Source organism: Pan troglodytes, chromosome 7 (assembly GCF_028858775.2).
Source record: "Pan troglodytes isolate AG18354 chromosome 7, NHGRI_mPanTro3-v2.0_pri, whole genome shotgun sequence".
NCBI classification, from domain to species: domain Eukaryota; kingdom Metazoa; phylum Chordata; class Mammalia; order Primates; family Hominidae; genus Pan; species Pan troglodytes.
This window is the reverse complement of record NC_072405.2, coordinates 88,421,920-88,446,929: the sequence shown is the minus strand read 5'-3', so window position 1 is coordinate 88,446,929 and position 25,010 is coordinate 88,421,920. Positions and strand designations below refer to the sequence as shown.

Sequence of the window (25,010 nt, the reverse complement as noted above, 5' to 3'; positions counted from 1 at the left end):
TGCAAATTGCTGGCATGCCATGAGGACGCTGTTGAATGTGCTGTCCTTTTGATCTAAGGAATAATAGTGGTCCTGTTCACCACAGTTGCATTGGTAAGAGTGACGATGGTATCTTCTTGAGGTCCACACTGTCTCTTCAAGTTGTCTTTGTGACAGAGAGCTTGACTAGCAGAATGTTCATGGGTCAGAGAGAAGCACAGTGTCTTCCCACAGGATTTAGCCACTGGCCATGTCTGGATTCATGGTCGAATTCACTAGACTTCCTGGACACATACAAGCCCTAGAATGTGACATAAAATACCAATGACATAGACACAGGCTTGGTCAGGTACATGCCAAATTTCTATGCCAACCCAAAGCTCTATTTATAAGAAAGGATTTTGTAGTGGCTTTGAAGCTCAAGGTTGAACATGGTCACTGTTGGACTCTAGACAGCCTGGTAATGGTTAGTGGGCTAAGAGAGTAGACTTCTTTGCAGAGGGCACTGAATAGCCTCACGGGAGTGCCTCAGCCTAAGGAAGAGGTGGCCTACTAAGTTCAGCTAATCTGAATGTCTTGGTGTCCAGCAGGGAGGAAGGAGAGAGTCTGAATACTGCTCCTTGTCCTCAGATGAGCTCTTCCTGTACTCATGTCTGGATCCAGAGGAAATAAGACATGTAAGTAAATATGGGAAGTATTTTCATTACAAAACCTCCAACTACAAAGCACAGTGTCATACTGCTTTGGTGCCTGTGTGACAAGAGGTTATACAAGGCGAGAAGGAGGTGTTCTTTCCCTTTCTTCATGGCTTACAGCCATGGCTGTGATGCACAGAGGGCTTCGGAGAACACAGAACCTCCTTAGCTTGTTGAGGTTTCCAGTGCGGTAGCCACATCTTTAGCACTTGTTCCTGAGCACACCGAAAACATCTCCAGGAATGCTCAGAAACAAGCAGGAGAGACCTGGAGGGGATGGAGTTCCTACAAAAGTGAGTAGGAAGGAGAGCTTGAGATGTTCGTTTCATTGTTTGTAATAGGAACCCATTTTAAACATTAGCTCCCATCCCCATCTCAGCCTAATGAAGCCCATAGAAAATGGGCTCATACATTTGTTGAACAAATATTTATTGCCAGGCACTGTACTAGATGCTGAAGATAGAGCAAGGAACAAAATAGACAAAGTCGTTACTTTCATAGAACTTACATTATACAGGGAGAGTCTTAGTCTATTGGGCTGCTATAGCAAAATACCATAACCTGGATAACTCATAAACAATAGAAATTTATTTTTCCCTGTTCTGAGGCTGGGAAGTTCAAGATAAAAGTGCTGGCAGATTCAGTGCCTGGTGAGGACCCTCCTTCCTGGTTCATCGACACTGTCTTTTCTGTATCCTCACATGGGAGAAGAGGCGAGGGTCTCTTGGGGGCCTTTTTTATAATTGCACTAAATCAGTTTGTGAGGGCTCTACCTTCATGACCTGATCACCTCTTAAAGACCCCACCTCCTCATACCATTATACTTGGGGTTTAGGATTTTAACAAATGAATTTTGGGAAGACATAACATTCAGCCCACAGCAAGGAGAGATAGAGAATTAACAGACTTTGATGATAAAATTGCTGGAAGGACTAAGAATTGGATATAAAAAGAAAAATTCATTGAGAATATTTCATCAAGAGTCAAAAGAAAAGTTTGGGGAGAATTAATCATAGGAGGAAGGTATCAACTATTCTCCATCTGCACTTAAATGACTGCAAGTCATAACCAGCCTTTCTGTGAGCTACACCAGACCTTCCAAGGCCAACCCTCTTTGTCCCCTCTCTGCACACCTAGAGCCTCATGGCCTTTGCCGCACATGTGGCCTGGCATTGTGATTTATGAGTGTGTTGTCTCTGTGGCAGAACTGTGAGTTCTGCAGCACCTCGTGCAATGACAAGCCCATTGCAGGGCCTCCAGAAATATCTGGTGACCATCACTCTGGTGACAGAGTGAATGAATGGAGTCACGTTGCAACAGGTGAGGTTTAGGTCAGACGTAAATGCTTCTTGTCAGGCACATGAAATGCTAAAACAGCTGTGAGGGGGAGGTTGTGGCTCACCGCATGTCAGGCTTCAGGTCAGGGAGGATTAACCCCTTGGCTGCAGAAAGTTGCTGGGAGTGGGTCATTCTCAGCCACTGCACATACTGGAGGGTTGTGAGGTCAGTCCAGCTCACTGTCCACAGAGGACCTGTGCAAATACACAGGGTTTTAGAAGCCTAGCAATAGAGGGTGTCACGATACATGGGACTCTGATGAATCTCAGGCCAAATCCTGAAAACCACTTACTACCTTGACCAGAAAAAGAAAAGGTGTGAGTGATCAGTTTGTTAAGTTCTGCAAAATGCATGGAATTTTCATGAATGACTCTCATTTTACCCAGGCTGTTCCCATCCTAAAAAGTAATATATGCCTTGCAATCACCCCTTCAAGGCAGGTAAAACCCTGACGGGTCTGCAGAGGCCATTTGGTATCTCTGGGTAATATGAATGCAAAGGACTGAGAATGAAGCACACTGTTTATTTGGCAGCACTGAAAAAGAAGAGTTAAAAAAAAAAGTGTTAACAGCTCTTGCAGAATTTGTCTAGCAGGCTTTCCAGTTTTTTCTGGAAAGCCTCATTGAAAAAAATAAAAAAGAAAGAAAGAGAGGACTAAATAATGAGAGCACACCTTAGCCATTGTTTGTCTACTTTGACTAAGAGCATAGTAGAAATGCATTGTGTATTATGATCCAGCCCACAGTAATGATGCATCACCTACCTACCTGCCTGAACTAAGTATATCATAAAACAATACTTCCTGATGTGCAATGTACTCTAATATTTTCTGTTATACTCTTTTCTTATTTTTAGAAAACACTGGTCATTTCCTATTAAACTGAGTGGGCAGTGGCTGTCAATTTGCAATACACTGCCCCAGGTGACCTTAGAATGATTTAGTGATATGATTAATTGGAATTGAAATTGCATTCTGTAATGTGGGTTGATGGAACATCTCAGAGCTTCAGCCTGTGCAGAGAATGTTGATGTTTGTTTTTGTACTGCTCCAGGCAGGTTTAGGAGCCTGTTAACCCGGCACACCCAAGCCATCTTTGGTGAAAGGTCAAGAGTCTGCGTGAGCAGAGTCACCTCCTGCAAGTCCCTCAGCCTCAAGGAGTCTTCCCTGTCTCCACCCACAAAATAGAAATCCATCAAAATCTCATTGATTCAGACTCTGTGACAGAATGAAATTTATAATTTATTTAGGGGTTATTACAAATGCTTGTCTCAGAAATGCAAATTTACTCAAGTAATCATTTTTGAATTCCTACACAGAAAATTTCAGAATCTTCCCTCTGTACTCTAAAGTGCTAACTGAGGTTTGGGCATTAAGAAAATGAAACTCCCCCCACCCCCACCACTACTCTTACCTCCCTCTGTCAGGTAGAAGCTGTATCCAAAGAATCTGTAGTGGCCATTTCCTTGGGTTATTTAGAGAGTGAACACGAAGTGTTTGAGGCTAGTGGCCTCAAACTAGCCAGAAGAAGCCCACTGCACCCCCATGTAAGAAGGGCAGGGCTAATATATAAAAAATTTCTTTTACCAGTAACATTAAGCTGAGAAAAAGGAATGTTTTGAGTGTCAGATATTAGTGTTAATGTTGTCAAGGCAGAGATGCCCTTAAGATCCACTAGTGAGGTCTGGATCTCTTTTGGTGAGAAACTTAAACCCAAATGGAAGGATTCATCCTCACCTTTGCTCTGGGACCTGGGCAGGCAGGACCTCTTTTTGTTCACCAGTGTATACTTAGTCATGAGGGTCTGGCTTAGTCTGCGTACTTAAAAAGCAGATATGGGACAAATGACAGAGATATGTTGGAATCAATCCCTTCCTGGGAGGTCTGTGCCTTGGAGCTTTCTCTTTATGTGGCATGAGGGCAGGTGACAGGAGCCAGAAGGTCTATGCTGTCCTCTGACACTGTGATTCTCCCCCCAGATGGTGCCAGCTCCCCAGCGTTGGGCTTTGTGTGCACACTTGCCAGGCCATGTGGTGGTCAGGGGTGGCCAGGGCAAGGGGCAAATGTGTGCCCAACCTCTTTCTTTCCAGCCTCTGATGTGGGCTCTGACGTGGAATCCCCTGGAATCCTCCAACTAGAGGTGCAGAGATTGAATAGAGAAAGACTCAGCCCTTTGATAGCACCAGGGCTCAGCAAAGGCACCCCTTGAGGAAGGAAGATGGGGTGCAGTAACACCTGCATTATGATAATGCTGAGGCTGTGGCGAGATCTGCTCTTAGTCGTATGGTTATTTGGCTGATTTTTACTTCCAGTCTGGTATAATTATCTTTAGGCACCCATTCATCTACTACCTTAAAGATAGAAAAATTCCCGGATTTTTAAAATAGCATTTCCACTGTTGAAGTTTTTTTGTTTTTGTTTTTTCCCCCTGAAATGCTGGCTGTGCTTTCAGGAAATTAGACCTTATTTAAAGCCCCAATATGTCTAGTTCTTTATGTTAGGGAAGACATGATGTTTGGAACATATGTAGGAGATTGGCTGAGATTTATATCTGTTTGTATCTATAAGATCAATGCCTGCTGCCTGGAGTATAGCTCCTACAGGGCCAGGCCATGCTTTCTACTTGTGAACTACATGAGGGTCAGCAATTGTGCACGATACAATACTTGTGAACTACAGAATAGACTGACAGATCTTGTTTATGGGGTAGAGTCACTGTGAATCAGAAGAGGCTTCTTACTGCTAGGACTTACGTAATTACCAGGAATCTAAAATGAAACAGTCATGCAGTGTTAAGAGTAAAACCAACTATATCTTCTCAATAAGAGATTATAGCAAATGGATGGCCCTATTTTCTGCAGATTTACAAGATCATTAATAGGCATAAGGCCTATAACAGGTCTAACCATATATTCACTTTATAGAGGATTTCAGTGTCAAAACTGTTAAAAAAGTGAAAATGAAATAATTTCCATGACTATAAATTGCCTTTTTTTTCTTTTTTCTTGAAACAGAGTCTTGCTCTGTCTCCTAGGGTGGAGTGCAATGGCACAATCTGGGCTCGCTGCAACCTCTGCCTCCTCGGTTCATGTGATTCTCCTGCCTCAGCCCCTGAGTAGCTGGGACTACAGGCACATGCCACCACGCCCGGCTAATTTTTGTATTTTTAGTAGAGATGGGGTTTCACCATGTTGGCCAGGATGGTCTCGAACTCCTGACCTCGGGTGATCCACTCGCCTTGGCCTCCCAAAGTGCTGGGATTACAGGCATGAGCACCGCACACCTCCTGGATTGCCTTTTTTAATAAAAAAAAAATATATATATATATATATATTTTTTTTTCCTCTTGCAATCCCTCAAAAGACTTATGAGTATGTTTGTTTTTTAGTTTTTAAAAACTACATTTAACAGATGAGGAAACTAAAATAGGAAGAATTTAGAATTCAAGATTGTTACTTTCCATTTTTGAATAGTTTTCAAAACGTTTTCTCTTAGATGATCTCATTACATTGTCATAACAATCCTATAAGATGGTGTTATTAGGATTAGTTCTATTGAGGTAGAAAAAGATTAGGAGAAGCTGAAAGCGTGAAGTGCCATACTGCCTTGCTTCTGTCCCCAGAGACATGTGCTAAAGCCAAGGCAAAGTCTTTTGCCCCTGAACCCGGGGGCATGCCCGGGAGCCAGGCTGGACTGCTTGTAGGGCTCCTCGTGACACAGCAGAGGCAGCAATGTGGTAAGTAGGCCCCAAGCTTTACTTGCCTGCCACCAAGCTTTACTTAATTCTCAGCCCTCTGTTTTTAAGCCCCGAGTCCAAGGAGAGGCTGGTTCAAGAAAATATGAGATCAGCAAAGGAGAGGAAAAGGAGATTCTTTCTAAGCCTATAGCAGGCCTGGCTTATTTTACTTCATCAGAGCAGAATAGCTCCTAGGCTGGAGTAGCCCAGGACCCATCCTGAGTTACTAGCCATGAGGGATTTGCAATTCAAAGAGATTATAATTCTTTAGAGGGTGAGACCACACTACTCACCAGTTGGCCCAGGAACAAGCCCTTGATTCATCCATGTCAGCCCTCATTCTCCTTAGGGAATAAAGGAGAGGGGATGAAGGAAGAATATAAGATAGACTTGAGCCCCTTGTGGGCTAAAAATCATTCCTGTATTATAACTGAAGATACCAAGGTTCAAAAGGTCAAGTGGCTTGTCCCAAGTCATGCAGCTGAGCACAGATAGGCTACAAACCTGGTCCTCTCACTCCAAGCCCAATACAATAATGGCATCCATCCTAGCCTTCTGTTTGACCTACAGAATTTCATTGTCTGTTCTCCCACTCCCTATTTCCTGCCGAGTCTGGACACATGGAACAGATTGTACACACTGGGCCATTGCCACTAAAGAGCTGTGAAATAGAATGGAGGGAATATATGTGAGTATAAGTTCTTATGTGCAGAGGAATGAAAGGATCTGATATATGAAGAAAGATTTAAAGGAGCTAAGTAGGTGGAACTGAGTTACTTGATGACTTTGAGGGATATGACATCAGGCTGTAAACATGTGAAGGACAGAAATACCTGGAAAGATGAACTATTTAGTATGAAATATGGGATATAATGAAAGAATGAGCAATAACTAATGGAGGTAATTCTCTTTTTCTTTTTTTTTTTTGAGATGGAGTCTCGCTCTGTCACTCAGGCTGGAGTATAATGGTGTGATCTGGGCTCACTGCAGCCTCCACCTCCCAGGTTCAAGTGATTCTCCTGCCTCAGCCTCCCGAGTAGCTGGGACTACAGGCGTGAGCCACTGCACATGGCCTCTTTTCCTTTCTCTTAGGGATGAGAGTAGTAACAGACTTCAGGTACCTGATACAATCTTAGAAGTTATTTTTTTTCAAACAATCCTTTATTCTAGTGGGATTAAATAGAAGAAAAAATGAAGCTTTCAATCCCAGCTAAATTTAACAGCCCATTTTAAATAAGCTTTGCACAAATGCTTCTTCTTTCAAATCTTCTCTGTCTACTGTCAACTCTTTAACTTCTGCCTGCAATGATTCTCACTGGGCATATTGCAGTGGTCTCCAGCCATCCCCTTGCTTTGGGATTTGCCAACCAATTTACCCTCCATGTGGCCAGGGAGTAGGCTTTTTAAACCACTTACCAGAACAATGATTTAAAACCACACATCCTGGCCAGGCACAGTGGCTCACACCTGTAATCCCAGCACTTTGGGAGGCCTAGGCAGGCGGATCACTTGAGGGCAGGAGTTCGAGACCAGCCTGGCCAACATGGCAAAACACTGTCTGTATTAAAAATACAAAAATTAGCTGGGCATGGTGATGTGCACCTGTAATCCCAGCTACCTGAAATGCTGAGGCGCCAGAATTGCTTGAAGCTGGAAGGCAGAGGTTGCAGTGAGCTGAGATTGTGCCACTGCACTCCAGCCTGGGTGTCAGAGTGAGACTCTGTCTCAAAAAACAAACAAAAAACCCCCCACACATCCTACTATTGAAGACTTTACAGTGCAAGTAACAGAAAACCTGACTCACACTGCTTAAATAGAAAATTTACTTTCTGGGCACAGTGACTCATGTCTGTAATCCCAGCACTTTGGGAGGCTGAGACACACAGATCACTTGAGCTCAGGAGTTTGAGACCAGCCTGGGCAACAGGGTAGAACCCTGTCTCTACAAAAAAATCAAAAAATTAGCCGGGCAAGGTGGCATGTGCTTGTAGTTCCAGCTAGCTGGGATACTGAGGTGGGAGGATCGCTTGTGCCTGGGAAGTGGAGGTTGCAGTGAGCCATGATCATGCCACTGTACTCCAGCCTGGACAACAAAGTGAGACCCTGTCTCAAAAAAAAAAATAAAAGTGCTTTCCAGGTTCATGTAAAAGGAAGGTCCAAAAATGGGATAACTGGCTACAGGATGGTTCAATCCAGTGGCTCAATGATGTGACCAAAGACTAAGTTTCTTTGTCTCCCTGCCATGCCTCCTCAGGTGCCTGCTTCTTTTTTTTTTTTTTTTTTTTTTTTTTTTTTTTTTTTGAGATGGAGTCTTGCTCTTTCGCCCAGGCTGGAGTGCAGTGGCCCGATCTCAGCTCACTGCAAGCTCCGCCTCCTGGGTTCACGCCATTCTCCTGCCTCAGCCTCCCGAGTAGCTGGGACTACAGGCGCCCGCCACCACGCCCGGCTAATTTTTTCTATTTTTAGTAGAGACGGGGTTTCACCGTGTTAGCTAGGATGGTCTCGATCTCCTGACCTCGTGATCCGCCCACCTCGGCCTCCCAAAGTACTGGGATTACAGGCGTGAGCCACCGCGCCCGGCCAGGTGCCTGCTTCTTTCTGTACTGAGGCTGGCTGGTCCTGTACTTGCAAGGAGGCCACAGCTTGTGGACTACACACTCCACACTTTCAAAGGGAGAGAGAAAAAGAGAGAGAGAGTTCTGTCCCAGCATGCTGGGAAAGAGTCCTAACATTCACTTGATTGGATAGGGCTGGGTCGCAAGCCCGACCTCAAACCTGTCTTGTGGCCAGGGGAATGGAAAATGTTGATTGGCTTAAGCAAATCAGGAGCTACTCTGCACCTGGGTATAGGGTTAACTTCGCCAGAAGTACCCAGGCTGATTAGGGATGGAAGATTACAGAACATTTATGAGGATATAAGAGGGATTGAAAGCTGGGTGGGCCACTAGAGACCCTCCACAATTGAGCTAGTGACCATTTGCCCAGTCATAATTCCCATCATACCCACTCACTTAATTCCCACTCTACACCCAGGGTGTAGGCATGTACAACAGCCACATGTGACTATTTGTTTTTCTCTGAAAATCCGCTTCTATGTCTTACTCAAGCTATTCTGTAATCTAGAATATGCCACCCACCCCCTAGCATGTTGAATACCTACTTCACCCTGAAGGTCTAGCTCAAAACCCATTTTTCCATGATGTGATGCTTTTTCAGATCCTTCATTAAATAAATACCTTCCTCCTGCATTTTCAAATTTATCTGCTTCTTCACACCGCCAGCTGTGCAATCCTGGACAACATATTTAACCTCTCTGAGCATCAGTTTATTCTGAAAAGTATAGATAATACTAGTACATATTTCAAGAGTTGTTGTGAGGATTTGATAAATTAATACAGTAGTCCCCTCTGATCTGTGAGTGATATGTTCCAAAACCCCCAGTGGATGCCTGAAACCTTGGATAGTACTGAACCCTATACATATTGTACTATGTTGTTGTCATCTGATGAAGTGACTAACAGGCCAGTAGCATGTGGATAAGCTGGACAAAGGGATGACTCACATCCTGGACGCAATGGAGCAGGATAGCATGAGATTTCATCATGCTACTCAGAAGAGTTTGCAATTTCAAACTTTTAATTGTTTATTTCTGAAATTTTTCAATTAATATTTTTAGAATACAGTTGACTACTGGTAACTGAAATCATGGAAGGCAAAACCGCAGGTAAGAGGGGAATATATATAAAGCCCTTAGAAGAGGGACTTGAGTCTAATAAGCATCAGTACATGTTTTTATTTTGCATTTTATATACCATTGAGCCTTGTGGTAAACTATATTCATGTTTATCTCTTCAATAGGTTGTGTGTTGCTGGAGTACTGACTAACACATATTCACCAATGTATCTTTCTTTGACTCGTTTAAGAATTATTTAAATTGATACATAGCAGTTGTACATAGTTTTTTTTTTTTTTTTTTTTTTTTTTTTTTTGAGACGGAGTCTCGCTCTGTCGCCCAGGCTGGAGTGCAGTGGCGCGATCTCGGCTCACTGCAAGCTCCGCCTCCCGGGTTCACGCCATTCTCCTGCCTCAGCCTCCCGAGTAGCTGGGACTACAGGCGCCCGCTACCACGCCCGGCTAATTTTTTGTATTTTTAGTAGAGACGGGGTTTCACCGTGTTAGCCAGGATGGTCTCGATCTCCTGACCTCGTGATCCGCCCGCCTCGGCCTCCCAAAGTGCTGGGATTACAGGCGTGAGCCACCGCGCCCGGCCCAGCAGTTGTACATAGTTTAAGGGTACATGTAATATTTTGATACATGCATACAATGTGTAATGTTGAAATCAGGGAAATAGGGATATCCATCATCTAAAACATTTATTATTTCTTTGTGTTGGAAACATTCCAAATGTTCACTTCTAGCTATTTTGAAATACACAATAAATTATTGCTAACTATAGTTACCCTATTGTGCTATGGAACACTAGAACCTATTCTTTCAATCTAACTGTATGTTTTTACCCATAAACAACCTCTGTATCCCCCAACATCCCCTTTATCATTCTACTCTCTACCTCTATGACATCAACATTTTTAGCTCCAACATACAAGTGAGAACATGTAATATCTGTCTTTCTGTGCTTGGCTTATTTCACTTTTTATAATGTCCTCCATGCTCATTCATGCTGCTGCAAATGATAGAATTCCATTATTTTTTATGGCTGAATAGTATTTTATTGTGTATATATATATCGATGTGTATACAGATACACATAGATACACATTTTCTTTATCCTTTCATTCATTGATGGACACGTAAGTTGGTTCCATATCTTAGCTACTGTGAATAGTGCTGCAGTAAACATGGGAGTGCAGATACCTCTTTGACTTGATCTCCTTTCTTTTATATAATATATATATGTATTTTATATAATATATATGTATTTTATATATATTTTTCTTTTACATTATACACACACACACACATATATATTTGTATCTCAGTGGGATTGCAGGATCATATGACAGGTGTATTTTCAGTTTTTTGAGGAACTTCCGTACTGTTTTCCATTGTGGCTGCACTAATTTACACTCCCATCAACAGTGTATTAAAAAATGGACAAATGGGCTTATATCAAGCTAACAGGGTTCTGTGCAACAAAGAAACAATCAAAAGAATAAAGAGACAGCCTAAAGAATGAAAGATTGCTGGCCAAGGTGGCTTATGTCTGTAATCCTGGTGCTTTGGGAGGCTGACGTGGGAGGATTGATTGAGGTTAGGAGTTCAAGACCAGTGTAGGCAACATAATGAGACCTCATCTTTACAAAAATAAAAAATTAGCCAGGTGTGATGCTGCATGACTGTGGTTTTAGCTACTTTGTAGTTTGAGGCTGCAGCGAACCATGATTGTACTACTGCACTCCAGCTTGGGTGACAGAGACCTGTCTTGAAAAAAAAAAAAGGGAGAAAATATTTGCAAACTGCCCAACAAGGGTTTAATAACCAGAACATATAAGGAACTCAAACAAATCAGTAGCAAAAAACTAAGTAACCTGATTTAAAAATGGGCAAATGATCTGAACCGACATTTATCACAAGAAGACATACAAATGGCCAACAAATACGAAAAAATGCTCATCACTAACCATCATGTAAATGCAAATCAAAACCAAAATGAGATATCATCTCACTCCAGTTAAAATGAATATTATCAAAAAGACAAAAAATAAAAGACAAAATGAGCGGGGCGTTGGTGGCACACGCCTGTAATCCCAGCTACTTGGGAGGCTGAGGCAGGAGAATCAGTTGAACCTGGGAGGCAGAGGTTGCAGTGAGCCAAGATCACACCATTGTACTCTAGCGTGGGCAACAAGAGTGAAACTTCATCTAAAAAAAAAAAGAGAGAGAGAGATAAAGAATATGGAAGGATGATGCTATGACAAGCACAACAATATTTAACAACCAAAAATAAAAAATGCCGAGAATTGCTTGAACTCGGGAGGCAGAGGTTGCAGTGAGCCATGAAGGCACCACTGCACTCCAGCCTGGGCAACAGAGTGAGACTGTGTCTCAAAATAAAAATAAAAATAAAAAATGCTAGCAAGGATGTGGGGCAAAGGGAACGCTCATTAACAAACAGCTTTGAGTACCACTAGAACTATGTGTTAAATATTGGGTATTTATGTATTAAATACTGGGGTACAGAGAACAGAATATGCTCACTGTCTGCCCTTTTTAAGGCCTGGCACATTCGAAGCACAGAGTAGGCGATCACCAAATACTTGTAGAGTCTAACTGAAATCAGGACTGATGGAAATAACTGTATTTCCTACCAAGGTGGCCCCGGTGTATCCAAGTGAAGCCACACCATAAAGGTTGGTCCAAAGACTGATGGGAATAACTTGGACTCAACTGAAGTTGCCTTCATTTGGGATTACTGCCAAGGCAGCAAGCAACCAGTGCAAAGGATGTATCAGAGATAAAGATATGAATGAAGTGATATGACCACCATGAGGTGGTTCCAAAAGCCCACTCAGTAGAAGATCCATTAGGTCAGAGGAGTTGAGAGTGGAGGTTTGTGTCTTTTAGGATGAACTGAGGAATGGTGTCACTCAAATTTTGCCCTATGACTAGATAAGGAAATCTTGTTGTGCTTGTCATAGCATCATCCTTCCACATTCTCTCTCTCTCTCTCTCTTTTATTTTTAGATGAAGTTTCACTCTTGTTGCCCAGGCTAGAGTACAATGGTGTGATCTTGGCTCACTGCAACCTCTGCCTCCCAGGTTCAACTGATTCTCCTGCCTCAGTCTCCCAAGCAGCTGGGATTACAGGCATATGCCACTAACGCCTGGCTCATTTTGTATTTTTAGTAGAGGTGGAATTTCACCATGTTATCTAGGCTGGTCTTGAACTCCTGACCTCAGGTGATCCACCTGCCTCGTCCTCCCAAAGTGCTGGGATTACAGGCATGAGCCGCCATGCCCGGCCGATGTTTTTTCTTACTTTGTCTTCAGGCCTACTCAAATGAACCAAAGCATTTTGGAATTAGTTAGGAGACTTGGGAGTAATTCAGATGAGAGACCTCATTGGTAGCCTGAGCAGGATCATTATTAGTAATGGGGACGGAGAGAGGTGTATAGATTTCAAAATACTTAGGAAGGAGAGTAGACTGGTAATATGGTTTGGCTCTGTGTCCCCACCCAAATCTCATCTTGAATTGTAATCACCATAATCCCCCTGTGTCAAGGGAGGAACCTAGTGGGAGTTGATTGATCATGGGGGTGGTTTTCCCCATGCTGGTCTCGTGATAGTGAATAAGTCTCACAAGATCTGATGGTTTTATAGAGGGCAGTTCCCCCGACTTGCTCTTCACTCCCTCCTGCTTCCTTGTGAAGAAGGTGCCCCTTTGCCTTCCGCCATGATTATAAGTTTCCTGAGGCCGCCTAGCTGTGCTTCCCGTTAAGCCTGTGGAACTGTGAGTCAGTTAAACCTCTTTGCTTTATAATTATCCAGTCTCAGGTAGTATTCTTTATAGCAGTGTGAAAAATGAACTAATACAACTGGACTTGATGATTATTTGAATGTGCAAAATATATCAGTGAGAGTGCTTTCTGTTGCAAAAAATTGAAACCCTTTCTTGTGCTGGCAAAAACAAAGAAAATGTATTATCTCAAATAACAGATTTACCACTGGGAACAGCTTCAGGGCTTATGGGTTCATCAGCCCAACGTTCCTTGTCTCTACTCTGCCATCCCCAGCATTGGCTTCATCCTAAGTCTGGTTTTCCCATCAAATCAATTCGTGGCCACCCCCAGTGACATTTTTTGTTGTTGTTCAGATAGAATAGGAGGGAGAAATTAGCCTCTTTCTCTGAGAAGTCTGTGGCAAGCCTCTCCTCATGCTTCATTGGCTAGACTGACTTGGAGCTGCCCACCTCAACCAATCGCTAGCAAGGAAGATGATATTACCGTGGTGGACTCACAATCATGGCTTGGGGAAGATGGATACTGGGAGAGGCAATCACAATGTCCAGTAGCTTAGGCAACTAGGTAATGGAAGTGCCATTTACTGAGTAAAGGAATCTGGAAGGAAGAATTTGTTTGGGGAGAAGAGGATGAGCTTATTTTTAGACTTGCATCATGATGTTTGTTTTCACTTCATATAGGATTTCAAAGGGTACTTGGACCTTTGGAGAATTTCTGAGGACATAATTCTTGGCTAAAAAGAATATGGGCCCAACAGGCTATCCACTCTTTTAGGAGTCTTCTTCCATTGCCAACCTGGATTCTATCCTAGATGTGGCAAAGACAGTCCTGCCACACTGTGAAAAAGCCATGTGTGAAAATTTTTCTGCTTCCAAGGGAATGCTCAATTACTCCTTACAAAATCTTCTCAACCTTATGCTGGAAGCTCAGATGAAATACTGAATGTGTAAAGTGCCTGTGACATTTGTTATCATTTGGTAATTTCAGCTCTGCTAATTCAGTCTTTACTGGACTTTCCCACTTCCCAAATGCTGCTTGTGCAATTATTACGCTATTATGAGGAGATCGCAATGCACTGCAAACATTTGCTCCAAATGCAAGGTTTAATTTAAGGTGTGTTTGGAATTCACAGTTACCTGGCAAAGAACAATCTTAGATCTCGAGAAGCAACATAGTGTAGTGGTTAGGAACACAGATGATGGAGTCAAACTGTCTGGGTTCAAGTCTCAGCTCTACCTGTATAAGCTGTATGACATTGAATCAATTACTTAATCTCGCTCTGTACCTCACTTTCCTCATCTGCAAAGTGAGGATGATTGTGATAACAGTAGAATCTATTTCACGGGCTTATTAGCAAGTTAATTATACATGAAATGCTTAATAACGTACCTGGCACACAGGAGGCACTCTTTGCTAGCTTGGTTGCTGATTATGTTTAAAGAAATAAATCCTTAAGGTAAAAATTCTATACTGTTCTTCCTTTTATTAACACTTTCTAAACCCAATCACATGCTCAGGTTTTGATTAGAATGTTTCTTTTAGCACAGCCCTGTAACTTGATATAGAATCAAAAGCCCATCCCAGAGGGTGGTGCTGACCTTTAGGGCTGCTTAACACCAAAGCTGCCGTCTCTAGGACTTGGCTCCATCTCAGCCACAGGTGGCCTTGTTTAACTGATTACATTCAATTAAAGAGAAGGTCTTAATTTGTCTTCCTAGCACTTAGAATTGGCTAAGATGTTTGACATCACTTCCTGAAGCTAAGATCCCCTGCTTCCTCTTTCCCACAGAAGAAAAGCAAAAAGAAACAGATTCAAATGGAGGAGGAATATTCAGTCTTTAAAAATGTTTACTGGAAGATTATTTCTCCCTCTTTTGCCTTCGATATATTTATAAATCACTTATATAATAAATAATACTGGGGAACCAGAAATACCTGCTATAAATATTTTAGAATATTTTCTTCCAGGTTTTAAAATTGTATTTATAGACTGTATTTGACAGAGTTGTAATCAACGTATAGATACACTTTTGTATTCTGAATTTTGTTTCATTTAACTTCATAAGTATTTCCCATGTTGCTATCAACTTTTTGTAAAAATTTGTAATAGTTTTGTGGTATTTCACTATATTTAATTATCTATTTTTCCAGTATTGAACACTTGGTTTTAAAAGTGTATCTAGGCCAGGTGCAATGGCTCAGGCCTGTAATCCCAGCACTTTGGGAGGCTGAGGTGGGCAGATCACTTGAGGTCAGGAGTTCAAGACCAGTCTGACCAACATGGTGAAACCCTGTCTCTACTAAAAATACAAAAATTAGCCAGGTGTGGTGGTGGGTGCCTGTAATCCCAGCTACTCGGAAGGCTGAGACAGGAGAATCACCTGAGCCCGGGAGGTGGAGGTTTCAGCGAGCACTGCACTCCAGCCTGGGTGACAGAGTAAGAGTCCTTCCCCCCCCCCCCAAAAAAAAAAAAAAAGTATGTCTAATGTCTTCATTTTTCCCCAGTATTTTTGGTGTCTTATTTAGGACCCATTTTAGGCAATGGAATATCTAGGTAAAGGGTGTGAACTTTTTTTTTTTTTTGAGACAGTGTCCCTGTGTCACCCAGGCTGGAGTGCAGTGGCGTGATCTTGGCTCACTGCAACTTCCGCCTCCTGGCCGCAAGTGATTTTCCTGCCTCAGCCTCCTGAGTAGCTGGGACTACAGGTACGTCACCATGCCTGGCTAATTTTTATATTTTCAGTAGAGATAGGATTTCACCATGTTGGCCAGGCTGGTCTCGAACTCCTGACTTCAGGTGATCCTCCTGCCTTGGCTTCCCGAAGTGCTGGGATTACAGACGTGAGCTGCCACGCCTGGCCAGGTATGAACATTTTGAAGGTTCTTGATTCACACTGTCCATTCTAAAATGTCTGCCCTAACTTACCTCCCCAGCAACAATGGGTGAGAGTGCCATCAGCAGAAGAGAAATAGATTTTATCCTAGTACTGTTCAGAGGCAGCTGGTAGGGTTATCACCTTCCCTCCTTAATCCCTTCCCACCCTGTATTTTGATTAACTTAAAAACAACATGTAACATAAATGTTACCATTTTAACCATTTTTAAGTGTACAGTTCAGTAAAGTATATTCACATTGTTGTGAAACAAATTTCCAGAACTTTTTCATCTTGCAAATCTGATACTCTGTACCCATGAAACAACACCCCTTTCCTCCTCCTCACAAACCCTGGCAAGCACTACTTTGCGCTCTGTTTCTGTGAATTTGACTACTTTTGATTCCTCCTGTAAGTGGGATCAGAGTCCTACTGAGGCGCTTTTGGGGCAGCATATCTAGTAATTACAGCAAGTCCCTGAATAACAACATTTTGTTCAATGTTGTTTTGTTATAACATTAATGAGAAAAAAATGATTCCTGGCTGGAGCCACTGTGTGTGGAGCTTGTGAATTCTCCCCACATCTGCATGAGTTTTCTCTGGGTCCTCTGGTTTCCTCCTCATCTAAAGATGAGCATATTAGGTTCATTGGCAGGTCTGAACTCTCTCCGTCTGAGTGAGTGTGGGTGTGTGTGCGTGCACCCTGTGATGGATGGTGTCCTGTCCAGGGTTAGTTCCCGCCTTGTGCCCTGAACTACCTACCTGGATGGGCTCCAGGGGCCTGTGACACTGAATTGGAATAACTGGGTAAATAATTATCTTACTAGTGTTTGTTTATCTTTCTTTTTATTTTTTCTCCCTTATTGCCAACAATATTAATCTTTCTTAGATGTATGTGTAGCTCACATTTATTTGATGTTTACTATTACAAGTACTTTGGGTCTTTATTTAGAAGTTTGTTGATGTTTTTGTAACCAGAAACATGCTGTGGAAACTTAACTCTTGCTTATGTCAATCATCCAATGGTAAAATTGGCTTCTTTATACATTTCACTTGAAGTCGCAGCTTCCAAGAACCTATTGATGATGTTAAGTGAGGACTTACTGCATTTGAAAAGTGGTGGTCACACAGGTGAGCAACAGGCAAACTACACCACCTTCCTATCTCTTATTGCTACTGATTCCATCTCTGGTCCCACCCCTTCCTATCTGAGCTCCATATACATATATCCACATTCCTCTTAGATATCCCTATTTGGATACCTTCCAGTCACTTCTACCACAACACGGCCCGAACTAAACTCATCATTTCACTCCAAGTCAAGCCTATTCTTTGTCTTCCAGGTTGCTTATCCCAGTGAATGCCATCATCATGCATCTAGGTGTACAACTTGGAAACCTGGAGTCGTCTTGCATTTTTTCCAGTTGCTTACTGCCAAAGTCAAGTTGGTCCCCATGCTCTGTCAGTTCCACCTTCGAAGTATCTCTTGAATCGGGCTCACCTCATTCTTCATTTCAGTCTCTTATAATATCTCTTATTGCTGAATCACTGGGTTAGTCCCCAATCTCCTCTCCCCGCCCTAGCCCGAGACCCTTCAATCCCGCCTCTAAATTGCTGCCCAAGTAATCTTTCTAAAAGACAAATTTAATTATTTTGCTCCTTTGCTTTAGGTCTGTTAGGATAAAGTCCAAACTCCTCAACAAGACTTTTCATGGTTCCTGTCTCTCTGGCTCATCCACGCCTACCCCTGGAGCCCTGTGCTGCCGCTGGGCACACCTGCTTGCAGAGTGCCTCATACTCCGTCACTGACCCGGTGGCCTTTTGTACACTCTGCTACTTCTCTTTTTGGAATGCCCTTTCCTCCCTTCTTCTCTTGGACAATTGTTACTTGTCATGTAAGTGTCAGATAAATGAATCATCCCTTCTCCAGAAAGTTTCCCAAATTCCCCTGCCTGGGTCTGTGGCCCTTCTCTGGCCTCATAGTCTCAAGTACAGACCTCCATTTCTGAGTCATCCTTAATTGTTGCTCTGCATACATACCTGTCTCCTCAACTAGATTTGTAAGCTACTTAAGGATAGGTTCTGGATGTTTTATCTCTCTGCCTCTAGCCCTAGCCCAGTGCCTAGCGCATAGGAGATGCTCAAAGCATCCTTGCTAAATGCATGTTGAATGGAGTTACTCTTGACCTCATTCCTCCACCACTTTCCAAAAGAAAGGACAAAATCTCCTCCCTTATTGCCACCACTTATAAGGTGAGTTCTTATAAATGCCCACTTTCCTCTCATTTGTAGGGAAGTATGGATATCATGGTATCTTCAAAGTAGAGACTTCCATAAGGAGAATCAGAGCCTTCCTAAATCTTGCAGCCCAACAAGAAGCCAAAAACATAGCACCATTTTCTTGTAATGGGCCCATGTACATTTTTCAAACTTACTACCATCCTCCGTTAGTCTCTGACACTTCACTGCACCCCTTCTAAAAGTGTAGTGCCAAAATGAATAGAACTCAGAAGCTTAGGTCCAGGGGCAAGTCACTGACTCAAAAGTCATGACTCGCTTCACTTTTTTTCTCTTTTCCTAGTGTACCATGATGCTTGAGCTTGCTTTACTCAGAGGGTAAAGACAGATTTTTAAAAACTGAACATGAATGGAGGAAATGAAAAAATTCCTCCATTATCCCAATCTTGACGAGATTAACTGATCAAAATTGTGAACGGCATTTTGTAAAGCATTAGAGATCTAATGTGAATCTCTCATTTAATCCTGTTTTTTCCACTATTCCCCGCTCTTACTCTCCCCCTTCCATTCCCCAACCTACCCCCTAACCCCAGCTTTTTGGTTGTTATTGCAATTCAGTGGCATTTGTTCCGCAACCAGCATTTCTTCCCCTTCCCTTCCCTTGTCTCTCCCACCCTCCTGGGAGGCCAAGAAGGAGGCGCAGAGGAGGAGAGAAAAAGAAACCCCAGTAGTATTCAGCCTGCCCGGCTCCCTACAGGAAGTGATCTTTCTGCTTTTAGGCCAGCCACACGCCTCCCAGCCAGCCAGCAGCTCTAACTAATTAGCACACGTGATGGGAATTGGAAACAAAGTCGCCAACAATAGGAGCGTGGGAACCCGAGCTGCGCTGCAATTACAGCGCCCCCCTCACCCCTCCCGGATCGGCGGCGGGCGACGCGCCACCCGCCCGCCCAGGGAGGGCCCGCCAGGTCCGGGCGCCCGGAGCTCCGGGCCGCGTCCGTCCAGTGGGTCGCGCAGCTCGCCTCCGCCCTGTGGGGGGTCTGCACACAATAGGGGGAAAGCGTGTTTAGGGAACCTCAGCGCTGGCCAGGTCACGCGAGAGGTCAGTTACCCTTTGTTGGGAGAGAGCGAGGGAAGAAAGACGGTCATCAAATATCCTCCTTGTGATAGTTTAGGGGCCTGGACAGATCAGGAGCCCGCGGGCCCACCGTAGGGACTTGGGACTCTGCGGGACGTCTGCCTAAGGGCTCTCGGGGCGCCGCGGGGAACGCGCTTTCTTTGTGGTATATACGAGAGAGAGAGAGGGACCCTGCCCTTTCCGCGTCCTGCTGAGAGGGGGCTGTTGCGGGGGCGCCAAAGAGCGGCGACAGCGGGCAGGACAGCGAGGGCCAAGAGCCGGGCGGGCCCTTCTAGCCTGGGCGCCTCTAACCTGGGTTCACCCTAACTAGCTGGTGGCTGCCCCGTGCGCATGCGCCTGGCGGTCGCCTCGGCCAAGGTGATTTCAGAGGTAGGGTGATGGAAATTGGCGTCTGAAGTTTCCCAGCACGCTACACTCCGATGATTTTTTTTTTAAATAACAGCTTTATTTAGAATTCACATACCACACAATTTACCTATTTAAAGTGTATGATTCGGCTGGGCTTGGTGGCTCACGCCTGTCATCCCAGCACTTCGGGAGGCTAAGGCGGGCTGATCACTTGAGGTCAGGAGTTTGAGACCAGCCTGACCAACATGGGGAAACCCAGTCTCTACTAAAATACAAAAATTAGCCGGGCGTGGTGGTGCGCATGTGTAATTCCAGCTATTCGGGAGGCTGAGGCAGGAGAGTTGCTTGAACCCGGGAGGCGGAGGTTGCAGTGCGCTGAGATTGCGCCATCGCACTCCAGCCTGGTGACAGTGAGACTCCGCCTCAAAAATAAATAAATACATAAATAAAAATATTTTTAACAGTGTGTGATTCAACAGTTTTTAGCATATTTACAGATACGTGCAACCATCACCAGTCAATTTTAGAACATTTTCGTCCTCAAATCCCCTGTAATGCTAACCTCTCCCATTCCCTAGTTCTAAGCAACTACTAATCTATTTTCTGTCTCTTTCAGATTTGCCTATTTTAGACATTTCATATAAATGGAATCATATATGTCATCGTTTGTGTCTGGTTTCTTTCAGCATGTTTTCACGGTTCATCCAGGTTGTGGCATGTATCCTCAGTTTTCCCTTTTTATTGCTGGGTATAAACACATTTTGTTTATCCATTCATCAGTTGATGGGCATTTGAATTGTTTCCACCTTTTGGCCACTATGAATAATGCTGCTATGAACATTTACATGCAGCATGTATGAACATGTAAACGTGTGAACATGTTTTCATTTCTCTTGGGTAAATAGATAACTTAGGAGCAGAATTGCTCAGTTGATGGTAAATTTATGTTTAACTTCTAAGGAAACTGCCAAACTGCTTCCAAATTGGCAATAAATTCCCAGTCATGAGGTTTTAGTTTTTCTCCAGCTTCCCACCAATATTTGCTATTGTTTGTCTTTTTGGTTATAGCCACTCTAGTGGGTGTAAAGTCAGTCCTAAACTATAAAATTAGGAGATTTGATGAGCCCTAAGTTCTTTTCCAGTGCTAAATTTCTGAGGCATAAGAAGTGGACCTTGCATAGTATATTCTAGCAGGGTCATGAATGGCAATTTACTAAATCAGCTGCCAAAACACAATAGTATCACTATTTTCTGTGAAAACTGAAGTAGAAATAATTACTTACAAACATGTATCTAACTGATATCATAGAGCTGTCCAAGAAAGCCCCAGTTAAAAGCCAACTCCTTTTGATACTCTCCCTGCCCACACCCCAACTCCACTCCCAAATCTCAGCTTTTACTGTCTGTAGCAGACAACTTATTTCCATACTATGTGATTAAAAATGACCCTGTATGTTCAGAAACATCAAGTGGCAGTAAAACGTTACTCTAGGTTGTGTTGTCCAAACCCAGAGTTATTTTCTTGGGGCTAGGGTGTTTGATCAGGTTTCCAGTTTATTTAGATATAAGCGTAATTTCTCATTTATAGGAAACTACTTTTATAATAACAGTTATAATGTTTCTGTTTACATGATTGGCTGCAGATCACCAAAGGGGTGGGTTACCATGTAACATTAAAAAAAAATTCAGACGGTATGTTGCATTTATAGCAATAAAAGGGGTGGGGAGAATCCCCTCCTGGCTTAACCTAGTCTTTTCCTTTCCTTCCTTTTCCCTTCCTTTTCTTTCTGAGATAGGGGCTTGCTCTGTTGCCCAGGCTGGAGTGCAGTGGTACAAACATAGCTCACAATAACCTTGAATCCTTGGACTAAAGCGATCCTCCCACCTCAGCCTCCTGAGTAGCTGGGATTACAGACATGAGCCACTGTGCCTGGCCCTTTCTTAAATTCAGAAATGACCCTCATGATCTTACATTTATTTCAATGTAGTATATTTTTTCAATAAAGATACTGCATGTAGTGGTTGAAATATATTCTGGTTAGAATAGGTCATTTTAAATTCAGATGACAAGCAAACATGACAGGTGATACATTTACTGCGTCTTCACCTTGCTTGATTTTGCAGTGATTCCAGGTCTTGGCTGCATATTAGAATCACCTGGGAAGCTTTAAAAACATACTTATGCCAGACCCCAACCCAAACTAATTATATCCCAATCTGGTTTTCTTTTGTTTTTGAGAATGGAGTCAACTTCAGTATTTTTTTGCCAGCTCCCCAGTAGATTCCAAATACAGCCAGGGTTGAAGTTGGTCTTACCCAGTGGTTCTCCAAGTATGGCCCCAGGACTGACTGCATCATCTGGGAACTTGATTGAAATGCGAATTTTTGGGCCCAACCCAGACTTACAGAATCAGAAACTCCATGAGAGGGGCCCAGCAATCTGTATTTTAATAGTCCTTCAGGTAATGTGTGCTGAAGTCTGACAACTACTAACATAAGTAGAAATTCTCCAGTTTGGCTGCACATGGGAGACACCTGAGAACTTCAAAAACTACTGATGCCTGGGTTCACACCCCAAGAGATTGTAATTTTAATTGTTTTGAGGTGTGGCCTATGAATTGAAATTAAAAAAGCAAGCTCCCCAGATAATTCTAGTATGTGGCCAAGTTGTGAACCATAGAGCAAAAACAGCAATTCCTAAAGTATGGTCCCACATATCCAGCATCAGCATCATCTGGGAATTGTTTGAACTACAAATTCCTGAGTCCACTGAGATCTACTGATTCACATACTCTGAGGGGGAGGGGGACCCCCAAATCTGTCTTTATTATTAAACTTTCCATGTAATTCTAATGCTCACTAACAGGTGAGAACCACTGGTTTAAACATTGCAGTCCTAGGGTCTGAATCAATATTCCATTTTTGGGGATGGATCATTGTGCATTACAAAATTTTGAACTACAGGCCCTGGAGGAACACAGTTTCTCTGTTAAAATAATTTATATATATTCTTAAATTCTCTTATTACCATTGTAATTTACACCTTTTTTTGATTATTTTGTCTTTGTAGATTTGAAGGCTGATCTCATCTATGCTTTTATATTTATTCATTTATTTAGGTTTCAGAGGTCTGAACATTTCATTTTGACATAGAGGAAATAATGGCTTCCTTTCTTCTCTATGGAGCCCTTCCCTTGGGAAACATTTTGAGAGTTCATGGTTTGTCAAGATAAGCAGCAACTGTCTTAAACATCAAACCATTACCATCAACAACAAAACCACCTAAAAATTCATATTGCTCAATTTAGGAATTTAACATATATCCTGAATTAATCAGGAAATTGCAAAATTCTTATGTAAAAGAGCTTGGCTGATTTCAGAGATACATAGCTGAATACTGTATAACTCATTGTGCTTTTGATGGATAGCCTTTAAGTCAAGCAACTCCTTTCCTCCTCAGTTACCTTCTATTAGAGCCAGGTTTCTCCATCAGCAAAGACAAATGGTCTTCTAGAGCAGTGGTTCTCAATGTGTGGTCTCTGGGCCACCACCAGCAGCAGCATCTCCTCCTCCAGGTGATTCTGATGCCTGCTAAAAGTTGAGAACCAGTTTTAGAGCAAGAAAACTGGGAATGATTTTTGACTCACTACCTATCAGGGCAGTATTTTCTCCATCCAATAATATGCCAAGTATTGCTCAATATTTTTTCATAATTCCTTTCCCTTATTCTTTCCATTCCTGAAGCCGTAGGTTCAATCCAGGTTCATTCCTAGCACATTCCCAACTCCAGGACTTTTTCTCTCTATGTGGGTATTCTTTTTGTATCACCTCAACTGTGTATGATGAACATTCAAAGTCTCCCCCTTCTGTTTATAAACCTAACTAGATTGTCTTATTCCATTTCATGTTCTTTGTCCTCATGGGCTTCATAATCACTTTCCAGTGGGCCATCCCACTCCTGCCCTGTTTTCTTATGAGGCCCCCTTCTCCTCAAGTATAAGGCACAGACCACCACGACCCTCTCCGGCTTTCTGTCTGAACTCCATGAATGCTACAAATAAAGGTAATGGGGAAAATGTCAACAAAGTGCTCTTGGTCCATTGTACTGAAGTGTCTAATCCTGCACACTTCTTTCTTCAGTCATCATCTGTGAACATGTTCCTTTTTTTTTTTTTTTCAAGACGGTGTCTCACTCTGTCACCCAGACTGAAGTGCAGTGGTGTGATCTCGGCTCACTGCAACCTCCGCCTCCCAGGTTCAAGCGATTCTCCTGCCTCAGCCTCTGGAGTAGCTGGGACTACAGGTGCATGCCACCACGCCCAGCTAATTTTTGTAGATATTTTTTTAAGTAGAGATGGGATTTCACCATATTGACCAGGCTGGTCTCGAACTCCTGACCTCATGATCTGCCCACCTCGGCCTCCCAAAGTGCTGGGATTACAGGCATGTGCCACCGTGCCCAGCCTATGAACATATTTTTACACTCTGTCTTGCACTAAAAAATGTGGGCCCCAGAGACCAGATTCCATGAGTAAACACATGAAAGAAGCAATATAAAAACTATTCCTAGAGATCAAGATGGAGAATCAGAGAGAAAATGCTGAAGAAGATGACACTCTAATGTGCTGTGGTTCAGTGTTCTCTAAGGCTTTTGATATGTGCATACATGTGGGCCCAAGAGTGTCTAATTCAAGAAGGCAGAGTATTTACAGTCTCCAATGTAGTGCCCGTGTAGAAAACATTAACAATCATAAAGCAAGATCATGTGTTTTTGTGTGTACATGTGAAATTAAGAAATCAATTCTAGTCAAATTTCAAGGAAAAAAAAAGCTCAAAAACTGTTGCAAATGGGCAATAAATAGTACCAGGACAGTAAGATAAGTCTTTGTGTTTTAAACAAAAAATTTTAGAAGAAACAAAAGTGGTTTGAATTAAGTACTAAAAAAATTTAACATGAACTGATAGCAGAGTAACATTTTGGTTAGTGACCAATTTAAGGAACACCTATTAACATTTTCAGATTTTTTAATACCAAAAAATATTAAACCAACTCTTAAAACTGGGTATCAAAATTATTTTATATATATTTTACAGAGAACAAAAACTTTTAACTCAGAGCTGCAAATTCTCAGAAAACTACGCTTGAAGGTTCAGTATTTTTGATAAATCTTTTCAAAGGCCCTT

At 42.7% G+C, this 25,010-nt stretch overlaps 1 long non-coding RNA gene and 1 other non-coding gene across 2 annotated transcripts in view; one reads left to right on the top strand and one right to left on the bottom strand.

Annotated features, from left to right (window-relative positions):
• The window catches only part of LOC748710 (uncharacterized), a 30,763-nt gene continuing 5,753 nt past the window's right edge, over nucleotides 1-25,010 (bottom strand). Inside the window, exons 2-4 of the long non-coding RNA XR_008536919.2 lie at nucleotides 23,291-23,417; nucleotides 2,077-2,206; nucleotides 1-280 (exon numbers count right to left, since the gene is read on the bottom strand). This is a non-coding gene — a long non-coding RNA (uncharacterized LOC748710). The remainder of the gene's footprint in view (nucleotides 281-2,076; nucleotides 2,207-23,290; nucleotides 23,418-25,010) is intronic.
• Nucleotides 2,572-2,634, top strand: LOC112204266 (U7 small nuclear RNA). The gene has a single exon (XR_002937838.3). It is a non-coding gene; the product is annotated as a U7 small nuclear RNA (small nuclear RNA).